This window comes from Anas acuta, chromosome 10 (assembly GCF_963932015.1).
Source record: "Anas acuta chromosome 10, bAnaAcu1.1, whole genome shotgun sequence".
NCBI lineage: Eukaryota > Metazoa > Chordata > Aves > Anseriformes > Anatidae > Anas > Anas acuta.
Window position 1 is genome coordinate 1,035,927 of NC_088988.1, and position 14,351 is coordinate 1,050,277.

At 43.2% G+C, this 14,351-nt stretch overlaps 1 long non-coding RNA gene across 1 annotated transcript in view; it reads right to left on the bottom strand.

Annotated features, from left to right (window-relative positions):
- The window catches only part of LOC137862033 (uncharacterized), a 106,097-nt gene extending 91,984 nt beyond the window's left edge, over positions 1-14,113 (bottom strand). Inside the window, exon 1 of the long non-coding RNA XR_011100023.1 lies at positions 13,873-14,113. This is a non-coding gene — a long non-coding RNA (uncharacterized lncRNA). The remainder of the gene's footprint in view (positions 1-13,872) is intronic.
- Positions 14,114-14,351: the final 238 nt, after the last annotated feature.

Here is a 14,351-nt window from a genome sequence, read left to right on the forward strand (position 1 = left end):
AGGCTTGCACGAGCGCCAACAGCAGAACCTGGAGGTACGTGTTCCCACAGCAGGTCCCTCTCTTGTCTGAAATTACACACACGTGTTGCTCACAGGCACATTACACACAGAGCTCAAGCTCACAGGCTGTACGAATGCAAATACACCACAATACTGACAAGATGATGTTATAATTTTAGATAGGTGCATGGTTCACACCAAAGCAAGCTTCCCACGTCTGTGAATCTGTGCATCAGTGTCTGGGAGTGTTTAGAGAAAGTCAAGAACAGAGCAGAGGGTGGTCAGACTGCACCTGCACTGACACGGCATGTGCCAGGGATGCAGATGCGGGTTTTGACAGATAAGGTAACACATTTTATAAAAATGCAGCAGGGCACACACAATTACTCAGTCAGATGTTGCATACAGTTGTGCAAATAGCAACCACAAACAAGTTAAAAAAATCTTCCTTAGAAATTCTGAGGTCTACACAAAAAGCTGAGGAGGAAATAAATCCTTTACTTTTAAAAATTGCAAACTACAGCACAATGCAAACCAGCTTGGAAAGAAGCAGACTTTTATTTTACATCACTAGTGGATACTGTTATGAATTAACAGTTCATTAAGAAAAAAACTTTGCAAACCATGAATCTAAAAAGAAAGTCAGAGAAACTGTCATCTGCAATTTCCAGTGTGTGAATAAATCTCAGAAGATGTCAGCAGACAGAGTTCTTACCGAGAGCCAAACAAACAGGTGTCTCCTGGCTTCCTGACCCGTGACATCAACAGCGCAATAAAACTCTTTCCATTTAGGGACAAAACCATTTGGTACCGGTACATGGAATAATACCTGCTTCTTAAAATACGGAAACACATATAACAAATGCCTCTTTAAATCCCAGAAGAAACAGAGACTTGCACTGTGAAGTATTCCCCCTAGGAATCCTGTAAATCATACAGAAATTTTACTTGTCCTGGAACAGGTTTGAAAATCTGTTTGTGGTTTCTGGTACATTTTTTAAAACGTATCTGGTCAATTCATAAATGAAAGAGTCCTTCAAATTCCAATGGAACGGCCTCTGTACATGTTGTTTTAGAATAGCCTTAAATTGCAGACAAATTTGCTTTGAAAATTCAATTATTTTTGTAGTTGAAAAAAAAATTTTTACTCTATTATCTTCATCACATTCCATACGACTTGAAATTAAGGTGTTGTTGCTTCTCTATCGACTCACTCTCTCCTGTCAGACCTGGCTGCACAGGCACCACAAAAGCAGTGCTACTGTGGCCTTTCCTTATCGTCTCCTCTCCAAACCTCAGCATCCACAGCGTGAGATCTCCAGTCACCATGAGCACCACAAGCACCTCCTGCTCCTGCGCCCAGTACCACTGCCAGGGCTGGGGCTGCAAGGAGACGAGATGGAGGAGCAGGGAGAGAAAGGTGAGTTTGGCACCGCACGAGCAAGAACGAGCTAAAGCTGCATTTAATACATGCAAGCAAGCATTCCTCATCAGGCTTTCATTCAGCTATTTAAATAAATGTGTTCGTGCTGGAGATTAAGCATGAAGCTCCCTCAGCCAGGAGCCCCAGGAGGAGGGCACACCGGGCACGGCCCCGGGCAGTGTGCTGTGGGAGGGAACGAGGGCTTCACTTCCCCAGTTCCCGTCTTCTTCATGGCGAGAATGTGAGTGGGATCACACCAGTTTGCTTTTAACCTGAAGCAAAAACTAGAGTGAAACAAGTCAAGCTGCTTGGAAGACATGCCAAAAATGGCAGTGAGCGTGCACATTTAGGCAGATTGGTTTGTGCCTTCCCAGGAGCAGGGAAAAACTTAACAAGTTTTGGAATCCAAACAAAAAGCTCTTAACAGATAAAGAAGAATCTTCCAGCAAGCAGTGTGGAGCCTCGCATCCCCCCTCCTGAGCATCTGGCAAGTACAGCCATGAGCAGCTTCTTGTAGGTGAACCACACTTCAAGACCAGACTGATGGCAGCCTTGAGAGAGGCAAAGCCCTACTGTGCTCATCATCGTTACAGAACTGCAGACACAATATGTAATCATTTCATGATAAAGGTAAAACCGTCCGGTGATATGCCCTGTATAAAAATCTACGCTTATGCAGATGGTTGCCCACATTTAATTTCATTGACTACCTCTCCATCCATCCATCAATTCTCCTGAACTTGAAAAGTAAAGTCAATTTGGAAAGCTATTCCAAGATAACCTTCAAAGTCGCTTCCAAAAGGGATGCCTCTGATTTAGGTTGACAGTCCAGCCACTGTTTGGTGTTATATCTTTGTGATCGTAACTCATTGTACTCACCCCGTGTTGCACCACACTCCAGTGAGAGGAGTATCTTCTTAACGGCACGTGCTAGCATACAGTTTATTAAAATGAAGAACCCTTTATCTCCTTTGTCACTTCTCTCAGCTCTTTGCAGTTTATCCCATCACTGCTCTTTCATTAAGCTAATACAATGTGCACACATAGACATGGTAAATACCAAATAATAAAATAGACTACATTAATGTTGTGACATTCACAAAAGGCAGCAAAATTAAAGCTGGGTTCATCATTCCAGCCTTGCATAACACCTTGTTTGACATGGGGTGCCACAGATGCATAAAGCACAGGAGATTTAAGGGAAGAATAGATAGGGATACACAAAAAGGCAGAAACATAAAGGATTTTTTTAATATATTTTTTCTGACAGCTCATTCCATTATCATTTATTTTCTATACTTTGGATCATCACTGAAGAAATCCCATGTTCAGACAATTCATGGTGATGGAATAAAACATATCAAAAACAGTGAGCTGTAGGACTGCTGAATTATTCAAGAAACAGAAAATTATTAGAGGTCATGTTTATTCAGAAACAAAAGTGCCTTGTTAATTCACAGGACCCTAGACACTGCGATGATTTGATCTGACACTTTGCATAATATAGGCCACAGGAATTTTCTGTATTACTTCCAGTTTGAAGCTCAATAGTTGCACTTGAACTAGAGCTTTTAGAAAATCATCCTATCTTGAATTTAAAATATCCACCATAATGGCCATTAAAGTTGTTCCAGTGATTAATCACCTTGCCTGATTAACACATACATTATTTCTAGACAAATTTTTGTCTACCTTTAATTTAATTCACTGAATCTCATTATACCTTTTGTTGTTAGTTTTTAGAGCTCTCTGTTCTCAAATTTCTTTTGCCTGTTTGAGCACTTATTGACCGTGTTCAAGTCACCTCTTAAGTGCCTTTTTGATAATGTAAGAGACTTGGGGTTGGGGTTTGTGTTTTTTTTTTGTTTGTTTGTTTTTTATCTGTCACCATAAGATACATTTTCCATTTATTTAATCATCCTCATGGATTTTGAGTGAATCTTTTCCGGCACCCTTCTTCAAGTGTTGGCATAAGAAAGGGACAGTATTCCAGAGGCATTTATAGCAGCAGAGAGCGATCACGCAACCCCTAATCCTGCACAGCATCCTTCAGGTCACACATGAAGGGGCCGCAACAGCCCTTTTATCCTTGGCATCACCCCGGAATTCGTATCGATTTATTCCATCAGCTGCTGTGAGACTGACGTCTGCCCCTCCTGGGGCAGCCTGCAATGGGATGGGGGCAGAGGGAGCTGGGGCCGGGCCGTGGTGATGGCCCCATGGAAGTGCAGGAGTCACCCAGAGCAGGGGGCTTCACAGCATTGCAAATGAGACATTCCCTCGGGATTAATTGCGACAATACCTCCATCAACAGAAATCACGTACCTTTTCCTACAGCCATGTACATTTCTGCTATACCAAACATCCTGGACAGAGACTGTGGATTCTTTCAGCAGGACTCATCTGGTGTTTTATTTCTCTTCATGTACCTATTCCTCTGTAATCTTCCATAAAGTGGCAAAGAACACAAAACAGTCTGCAGCATACACGTCATGATGTCCTGAAGCACTGGTCACACAATTGTTTTAAAGTTTAGGTCATACAAATGACCCTAAATGGAAGCATGTTTCTATTAATTCACAGATAACTAAGATGGTACATTATTACAGCTCTTTAAACAAGCAGCATTTCTCAAACTGGAAAGGAGGACACTGGCACGGTGTCAAACGAGAAGTTGAATAATAGCTTAGCTAGAATTTGTCTCATCCTCTCTTGCATGTGCCAGGATAAGCACGGCATCTCTTTAGAAAAGGAGAAAATGCGGCCAACTGGGACCGCTGGGCATCCTCTACACGCTTGGGTGCTGCTGCTCCCTGCGCTTCCAGGACACAGCAACACGGCAACCTCCCAGCCCTGCCTGGGATCTGCTGCCAGCACTTCATGAAGGGCTCCAGGAGGACAAGGACATGCAACCAAGAACTCTCGACAGAAACCCTTATCCAGGCTGGCCACCTTCACAATAAACGGTGGTTGGGTTGGGTTGTGTAGTGGTAGTTTACCAAAGGGCCAGATTGCAAACAGGCTTTGTTGTGATCGATGGTGGTGACACAAAGCGTGTGACTGCTCACTGTGCAGCCCTGCCCCAAGCCCTGACCTCAGCCTATTTGATATTTCAGGACAACGTAATTTTCCAGAGCATTAAGACCATCAAACCCACAAACGCTGCAAACTATTCTGCATGTAAAATATCTGGATTGCTCGGACTGGACGCAAGCAAATTAAAGCTATAACTAATTTATCTCCGGCACAACCCTATGCCTTTATGAGATGTTTCTGTCTCATATTTGAAGTGGAGGAATAGAAATAAAAGTCATAATCATGAGCAGGAAGTTGGCGAACGTTTCAGGAATTTTTGCTACAGAAAAACCATGCTCCGCCTGCCGCTACTGGCACGTGTGCCTTTTGCTTCAGCAGGCTTTGCTCAGTTTTATTTTGTTTAATCAAGAAGAGGGACTTTCTGTAACAAACAACAGAAGCACAAGTCTCACTTCAGATGCTCCACACATCTGAGCACAGGTAAGTGCTGGGCCAGCACGGACGGGTCTGATGCTGCCCCCAGCCGCGGGCTGCCCTGGGTTCCCAGGCATTCCAGCAGCATCCCACTGACCTGGTGAGCAGATGGCATCGCTGCTGCTACCGGTGCTGGGGACTGGCAGAAATAACCCAGCCACAAAACCCCACGGCACAAACCCATCCTCTCCGCCCAAGCACCTGGGGCCGCATCCAGGCACAGCCGCAGCTGCTCCCTGGGTCAGCCCTGGGGGAAGCAGCCAGAGCACCGAAGCTGCTTGGGGAAAGCTGTGAATTCTTCAGAGTAGCAGCATTCCTCTAAAGTGAATTTGAACAAAGGCATTACCTTTTATTTCTTATAAATAGACAACTTTGAAATGTATTCTCTTTAAAAATTATACCATTCCTTCACGTCTTAATTAATGCCAAAAGCTTTGTTTTCTTTCTAGCAACGTATTAGAAAGCTGTTATTAACGTAATTTAATTTTTGTAAGGAGCAGCATTTGTTTTCTATTTAAAAAAAATAGGTGGTTCTGAAATCCTGGCCTGTCAACATCGCTTAAAACATTCCCGCTCCATGCCTCTACCTAATAAATTAAATCAGTGTTTTAATTGTGCCCATGCTTTGTGGTTCCTGGCAGTACAAAAAGATCTTCTGTGAATGCACGTCCCAAAAAATCCTACCGAGTGATTAATTACTAGTCTGGAAGATATAAATATGCCTTTCAGTAAAGACAGTATGGACTGCTGGAAGCTCTGGCCTTACATATCTCTGTAGATCTCCTTCACCCAGCACACATCTTTTTAATTCAAACAAGATTCCAGCCTCAATATTTACTGACAGCACAAAAAACCTTTCTCTGCCCATTTGCCCTATGTAATTGATACAAGGTATATTTATTTGAAGTAGAGCAATACAAGGTACATTTATTAGAATTTTTCGATTTCTCCAAGTTTTCCCCACCCTTAAACAAGCCATCCAAGAGGCACATTAAGTTCTACATGTTCTGGGGAGCTCAGCCCCTGCCGGACACTGCTCTGAGCAGCATCCCAGCACGGAGCAGCCCCGCTGCCCCTTTCACCGCCCCAACAGACCCCAAGCCCCTCCTGGTGCACGGGCGCTGTGGTCGGAGCCACCCCGGGGGGCGAGGAGCAGCAGGCAGGGGACAATTCAGTGCAAGAACTAATCAAAACCAACCGCGAGATGAAAGGAGAGGGACTGGCGGCATAACGCCCAGCCTCACGCAGGCAGGTCACCCACACAGGCCAAAGCAGCACAAGTGGAGATTGCTGCTTAATGGCCTGAAAAGGGGGAAGCAGGGACTGCAACCTAGCTCCTTATCATAAGAAACGCGATTTATTTCACTACAAGCAAGAACGAGGCAAAGACTAACTCTGCTCTTACACACTTTGAAAAGGTCTTTCCATAGTCAAGGAACAGACTGAAATATGAAAGGGAAACATGTGCCTGTTTCGAGGACAGAAGACCAGAGTTTTGCAACTCTCTGAGCACCAAAATTCACTGAAATCACTGTTACCATTGTGATTGCTCATTAACAATACACATCTTTCAGCTGACAGTTTTCATTTGGATCTTGTGAAAACCACAAATCAAACATACGTAAGGAGGCAGCTAACTTCAACTGAGGAAAGGTCTTTAAAAAACAAGAAAGAAAATAAACCTTTGATAAAATAATTGCTTCTACTGTCATTTTTTCTCTTTTTTTGCTATTTCTTCAAAAACAATTTCTCTTTCTTTCTTGTTCATCTATCTGGTGTCCTGCTGTTGCATAGATGAAAGGTCCAGTCTCTTTAAAATTTCATGCAGGGCTCTTTAGAACATCTCAGTTTTAAATGCCCATGGCAAAGACAACAAAATGTAACAGTAAATGGAACGCAGATGAAAAACCCTGTTTATATACTTTATAAAGGTAGCGTGTGTGACATAAGGTATATTTTCACACCCGAGCATCGTGGTGATAACCATTTTTAAAACCACTGAACCACACAACTTGTGTTCACGAAGCACTGCCCACAACTCAGACCCACAAAAGCTATCAGCAACTTTTAAAAATAATAAAACCACAGCCCCTGGCAGCCACACAGAGCAGACGTGTCCCACCACCCACCAGGTCCTTCCTGCCCTTTGCAGGACCGGGTCCCACCCTGTGGCTGAGCAGAGGACTGCAAGGAGCAGGGCACAGCCAGGGCTCCCTCCCTGCCACAGGACACAATGACCCTGGAAGGTCTTCGGGTACAAGGACGTGACTACGTACAACTGGCATCAAAAAATCCTCAAAATGCTGCAGCCCCCCTATGGCTCTGTTTTTGCACATCAGACTTGTGTTCCCACAGGTTCTGGAGCTAAGGCAGGGGAATCTTTCAACATACTCATCTGTTACGTTTGCCACATTAAATCCTCTTGAGAATTCAAAACCACACCACAGCTGTAAGCCTGTGGAGATGCGCACACATGAGTACAGGTGGTGTGGACTTGTATGTGGACCACTCAAAGAACAAGGTGCTTCCAGACTGTCAAAAAAGGTCCACTTCCATTTTCTGGAAATAGAGTATATTCCTATTAGGAAGATGACCAGATTTCAGGTAATTTCACCATTCACAGATAACTTGGTTTTACCAAATTCAAGACAACAGGGCCTCACAAGCAATTTCAAAGTTTTTACAGCTCACCATCCAGCAAGGTAACCACCAGCAGCAACACTTGAGTCAGACAGGTTTGTGTGGTTTTGTAGCATCTTAGCATCGTCTTATATCCAATAAGTCTACAGTATTTTACCAGAATGGTAACTGGAACTTTAACTGGAAACCACAACATCTGTTTCCTATATCTCTGCTGTTGCTGCTCTTATGTACAATGTTCACAACACTTACCACTCCCGAGGATATATCTTTTAGCTCACTGAGGATTTGAAGCACAAGTGTCACAGCTGTGGAGCTGAAGCACTGAGGGAGGAACCAGTAGGCTCCCTGCCTGCAGAGGCTGGGGATGTGAATAATACCAAAAAATTTGGAGGAACTGATTAGCACACCTTCAGTCACTTCAGGGAAAAAAAAAAAAAAAATCACAGACTATACTTCAGAGAACCATCCTGATACATAATTGTAGTCATATTCCTGATCAATGGGAACATTGACAGAAAACTAGAATGAGGGTAAAATGCTACAGGTATTTGTACAGGTTCAATAAAAACCGTCCATCATTTCTGCTTATAACAAATGTTGAGCCTGTTTCATCAAAAGTGCAAAGCAGCAAGACAGTGACAAGCGAAAACCCCAAAGCAGCAACTAAAACAGGCCCCAGGTGGACGAGCAGCACGAGGCAGAACATCTCTTCTGAGACAACGCCAGCATTCCTAAGGACAAAGGAGTTGTGAAATGTTGGTTATAACACTCTAAATGCAGATGTAACAAAAACAGATGACACAGTCTTCCCCATCAGGAACAGGGCAGTTTTAGCAGCATAGAGTCTTTATTAGTGGAGCTATGTTTTGTACACAAAACATGAAAAGAACAACCAACGGTATCAAAGTGGGCAAGCCTGATGGTTCAGAATCTGAAAACAGAAAATGTTTCACTGCAGGAGCTGCATGCATTAATCAAAATACTCTGTTAGCTAATCCCACATTGATAACAAGGACTTATCACACAGGGAGATCAGGTACGTGATGGAAGTCATGTGGATGGCACAAAATAAAGATTCAAGCAGGAAACATCTCTGCCATAGCCTAGAGGCCGGGTTTGGAGAGCACTGTGCAACATCATCCCCAGCGAGAAAACTCCTGGTGTCCCCGAATGAGCTGCTGATAGACATGCTTGTCCTGGGTAACCCAGTGCCAGCACAGCTTCCAGCACACAAATCAAAACCAGCAGATGTTCAACACTTCTGAACAGAGCAGCCTGGCAGATAAAGGATGATATCACAGAGCAGAGCATGAGTGAGTCATGTCCCATCCGATGCTTGGAACTGAGTCACAGTTTAATAAACAGGCTGGCTCCAGCCACGTGCCTTCTTCATATAGAGCTAATAAGACCAAAATAACCCCTCATTGCATCAGCCATGATAGAGAAAATGATAAGCTCTTTCAGTCAAGACTGAGCTCATGCATCCAGAACAAAACCACCTCACATGATTTTGCAGTCATTTTTTGTAAATGTATCAATGGGAATATTAAGCATAACACTGTTCATATATTTCCAAATACCCAAGGAGCTGAAGGAGCCTCTTTGTGTCTAGAAACTAGGACCTGCTTCAGAAGGTGATGCTTTGCTGCACACAAACATTTCATTTTCTAGCTTGGGACAACACTGATGGACTCCTGCAGCAGTACAGGATGGGGGCCAGGTACAGAAAATCCCTGCTCAGGCTCCATTTGTGAGGCTGCAGCTGTCTGCTGGCACCACAAAGGAAAAGCGAAGAGCAACCAGCACCACTGCAGCAGTTCCGCTGCAGAAAAGCACCTGAGAAAGGCAAGACCACATACATACGCGTGTATACATATACATGCATACACACACATATATAAACATATATACATATACATATATATACATATATATATGTATATGTATATATGTTTATATACACACAAGCCAAGACCTGGGAGCGCTGGTGAGGATGGGCCAGCAGCCAGGAATGAGCAATGCCAGCAGGAGGGGGCGAGGGAGGGGAGCTGGAGCCCAGTGAGCCCGGTTGGTAGAAAGCACTCTGATTTCTGCTTGCACACTTTAATAAATGTACATTGCAGAAAAGCTTCCAACTCAGAATTATTCCAGTGCTCATCCACAAGTATTGGGACTTGAAATATCTGCATATTTAAAACTACTGGACACATTTTCTGCAAAATTGGTTTCTATTTCCTTCCTTCTTCAATAATGACAATATCATCTACTAAACTTGAAATTCCAATTTCAACTTTTTTTTTTTTGGTTAGGCACAAAGGAGGAAATTAAAAGGAATGTTATTTTCACACTAAGATCTAGAAATCCAACAGACTTTGAATTATTTAAAGAAATATTTGAACATACCAGACAAGAAAAATGTCAGCTTTAAAGAACTAAGGAAAGTTATAAATAACTGCAACACTGAAAGACATTAAACCAATCATGGTTTTGTATCAACTCATGAAAGATTATTCATATATTAAGAAAAGAAATAATGAGTTTTCTTTCCTGAAAGGACACATTACTGCATTGCAACACACACGTGGACTTTTCAAGGATCTGCTTGGGCATGTTTTTGTAGAAGGGATTAACTGAAGATCAATTTCAAATACTTCCAGTTTAAATCTTCATTTGGTTTGTGTTGCACTGATCTTTCTGTGCGGTTACATCTGTGCACTCCAAATTCTCTCGGCCAAACTAAATCCAGGGACTGAGGAAGAGGAGGTGTGTTCAAAGCCCAGCATGGGGTCAGGAAGGCTCCAGGGGTCAGCACCAGTGCCATTTCTCCCTATATCCAGGTGCCTCTTATCACAGATAAGGTGCTCTGTCAGCTTTAGCAAGTCCTAGAAAACACCCCCCATTTCTGGTTTGCTTCACAGGACTGCAGTGCACTTGTGAGTGCTGCAGATCCAGGTCCAGGTAGCTCTACCCAGCTGTGGTGCACAGGTACTGCTTCAGGCTTTTAAGGCTGGAAATAATGTGGATGAGCTTGCTTGATAATCAGACCATTGCAATATTTCCACCCAAGCACCTTCTGTAAGATCGTAATGGAAGGTGCAAGTAAAAGGAGATTTGTTATTCATTCCAGACTTTAATCAAATGAGAAGGATAAATCATGCTTCCTTTGAAAATCATGTACATGGCACATAACGTGCTATCATAGCAGGAAAGTCTTTAATACAAAATGAAAACTTAAGTTTTATTTTCCCTAAGTAGGGAAGAAGTAACTTGGGTTATCCTTTTAGCTTATTCATGCATTATGGACTCAATAGACTAGTCTTGTTTCTTAATACACTATTATTAATTAGACATGGCACAGCCAAAGGCAGAATCCTATTAGAAGAAAAAGCAGGGATACAAATCCTGCACATCCCAGCCCACTGGTCTCTGCTCGCTGCCCAGACAACATTCAGTGTGTTTGAGCAGGGCCCTGTGCAGGAGGAAGGTGTGCTCTGCCTGAAGGTGCATTAGGAAAGGGAAACGAGGCAGCATCCAATTTTTAGTTAATCTGAATAATTTACAAAGTAATGATATGAAACATTGGCAACTGTGGTCTGCCTCATCGATGGAAGATGCAGATGACAAGCTTGTTTTGTTGAGATCTTTCCACAGAACAAGCGTTTATTGATCAGAACTTGATGCGAAAGAGGCTGAAATATTGCTTTAATGTAATCAAACTTTATTTCCCTAAAAAAAATATTTTACCTGCAGTAGATTTTATGCACAATTGCAATTTTGAATTGAACTAAGCCTACTTATATCTAGCACTTCAGTTTGTAGGTAACCAGAGCATTCACAAAGGTCACGGGCTGAATACCAAGCAAAAAAATAACACCTGTTATCACAAAAAAGGTATAAAAAAATAAAATAACAAATAATAATTTTTACCATCTACAAAGAAGAGCCTACCTGAAGCTGATTCTGACAAACCTGCTCTTACACATTCTGAAATATTTGAGTCGTTATTTATACACCTGCATGAAACACAGAACAATGTGCTGCTGGATGAGTCTTTCAGTGATGCTTCACACAACAGGTATGCCAGGCAAGGCTTTGCCACCTGCACCTGGCAGCTTTCTCCCAGGCCCCTCAGGCAACAAGGAAACACCCCCCCTCAGGCACAACCAGGGATGCATCCTCGTTAGGCACTCCATGCAATTAGCTGCAGGCAGTGGAAAGCCCATTTTTGCTCAGCCTTTCGACATCTGTGTTTTTCCAAAGTCCTGATTTCCTGTTTTACTGCTCATATGCTAAAATTCAGCTCTTTTTCCATAAAGTATTTTAATCTAAAAATAATTTGAAACATGTTTATTTTTAAAAGCTTTTACCCTCCCCAAAATAATGCTTAAAAGAAAGCAACCTTAAGTATTAATACAGAGGAAGTAGTTGCTGTTACTCTCATTGCAGATAAATCACTTCTAATCTAAATTTTTTTCAAAAAAAAAAAAAAAAAGATCTAAAGTAATATTAATCGTGCTGGCCAGGGAGCAAAAGGACATTCCCAGACATTAACTGCTTTCCAAATATGAAAAACATATTAAATATCTCTCTTAAAGCAAGATGTTTTCCTCATGTTTTCTTCAGGGGGAAATGTGCTCTGCTCACTGCGGGATGGGGGCACCGCGCACCAGGCACCGTCCCCTTGCTCTGCCACGGTGCCGGCTCCACTCCGATAGCACCCGACCCACTGCACGCTGTGTTAAGCACAGGGCAACATCAGGTAACAAGGAAACATAGCAAATTTATGCAGAAAATGTCTTCATTTCCCAATATGCAAGCCCCCGGCTGGGACACTGTGCCTGGAGGCACTTGGAGAAGAAAAAATAAAAGGGGAATTCAGCACAAGAAGTGGGCAAGACACAAAATGGACTTGAGTACACCCAAACCTGTGCATGGCCTGCATACTGCTGAGCCCATCTGCAACTGCAATCATACATTAGGCAGCAGGAATCACGATGATCCTTCCCCAAGGCCACAAATCCCCCAGTGCTTGGAAGCGAACCCCAGGGAGGCACAGGCTGGGCTCCGGCCAGCCCAGCACCGCCACGGCCCTGCACAGGATGGGACACGATGCCTGCCCATGGCCCCACACAGGACAGGCTCACACTTCAGCTCTACACCTTGGTTTGTCCCAGACTTGTGTAGGAAAAGCACACAAGTGAGCCTTGCCTGCACCCAGCGGATCAAACCCGACAGCGCAGACAGATCTCGCTTTTATTGAATCACAACCTGTGATTTTTGCTGCAATAGGATCAGGGGCAGAAGGCAGGGAAATGCACTTAGGCAGTGAAACTCAGGGAATACAATTAGGGCTAGTCCCAAATAAGATATATAAAACTGTTCTCGCCCCGCACAGGCACAGTGGGGCCGGCAGGGAAGCCCAGACAGTCCATTCCCTTCCCCTGCGTGTGTCAGGGTGGTGTGAGCACTGCCTCGGACACGCTGCCCACAGCAGCATTAAACACGGCCCTCGCCACTCCGAAGCTACCAAATGCTACCACCCTAATTACTTATAAATCACATGAATTCCGGCCACGTGGATGAGATTTTTCTGTCAAAGTAATTTTTGTGAAAGAGCTGTGTTTCTGGAGTTAGCTTCTCATCAGACAATCCGCCACAGCCCAGCTGTTAGGCTTCTCAATAGAAAAAAAATACTTTTTTTCCCTCAGATAAATAAGGAAGAATTTTATTAGGCTTTAGTGTACGTGTATGATTAGAATAACAGAAGGAATAATTTATTTGTGGCATCGTAGCATAAAAAACAGTATCCAAGTCCTCAGAGGCTAGGATAGATGCCTTTTAGCAAGGAGCATTTTAAAAAGATCATTAAACACATATTCCTCACTTTCTGAATCTAGTGTCTTTTCCCTATTTCACTAGTGTCTTCTTTTTTATTATTTTTGCTTTAACAGAACAGAAATAGCATTTGAACTGTTATGGACTTTCATTGAATTAAGATTTTGTACGTTCATCATCTCTCATAAGAAAACATTCCCACACACCCTGGTGATAAACAGCATACAAAGCTTAATGCCAAGTGATAAAGCTTCTTGAAAAGTTCATATTTACAGATCTTTAAAATGCTTCAATGCGAAATATACGGTAATGCTGTTTTCCCTTGCACTGCATAAAAGCAAATTAAAAGTAAGCACCATAGGATTTGTAAAATAGAAAGGTATTAGGTATCTCGCATCAGTCCGGGAGCACACCACACATACAAATGCCACTAGAGAAGGAATGAGGTGTCCCTACCTTACCTGCCGGCTCCCAGGTGCAAAGCTCTACGCAGCTGTGGACACCCCAAAATACGGGATGCAGAAACTGCTCCAGGCTGGGGGCATTCTGGGGACAGAGGGGCAGCAAGACTCCCTCTGCATCCCCTGTGTGTCCCACACGGATACCAACAGGACTGGTAAAACGTTAAAACATCTGGGACGACAGCAATAAACCCCAGAGCACCCGGCCTTGAGTGCGAAGCACAGAGCAGAGCTCTCGAGGGTACCCCTGAGCTGTGCCCGCTCTTCTGGAATGCATTCCCTTTTTGGGTCTACAGCACCAAAAAAGGAGCCTAAAGATTTTTTTTTTCCTGGTTTACTGCTACATTGATACGCATACACAGGAGATGCACACTCTCTAATTATCTTTAAAACATTAGGAGAAGAAAAACCAGATATCTATCATATTGATTTAAATTTCTACTGGGCAAGAGTACTTCATGCCCTGCCTCCCTCTGCTT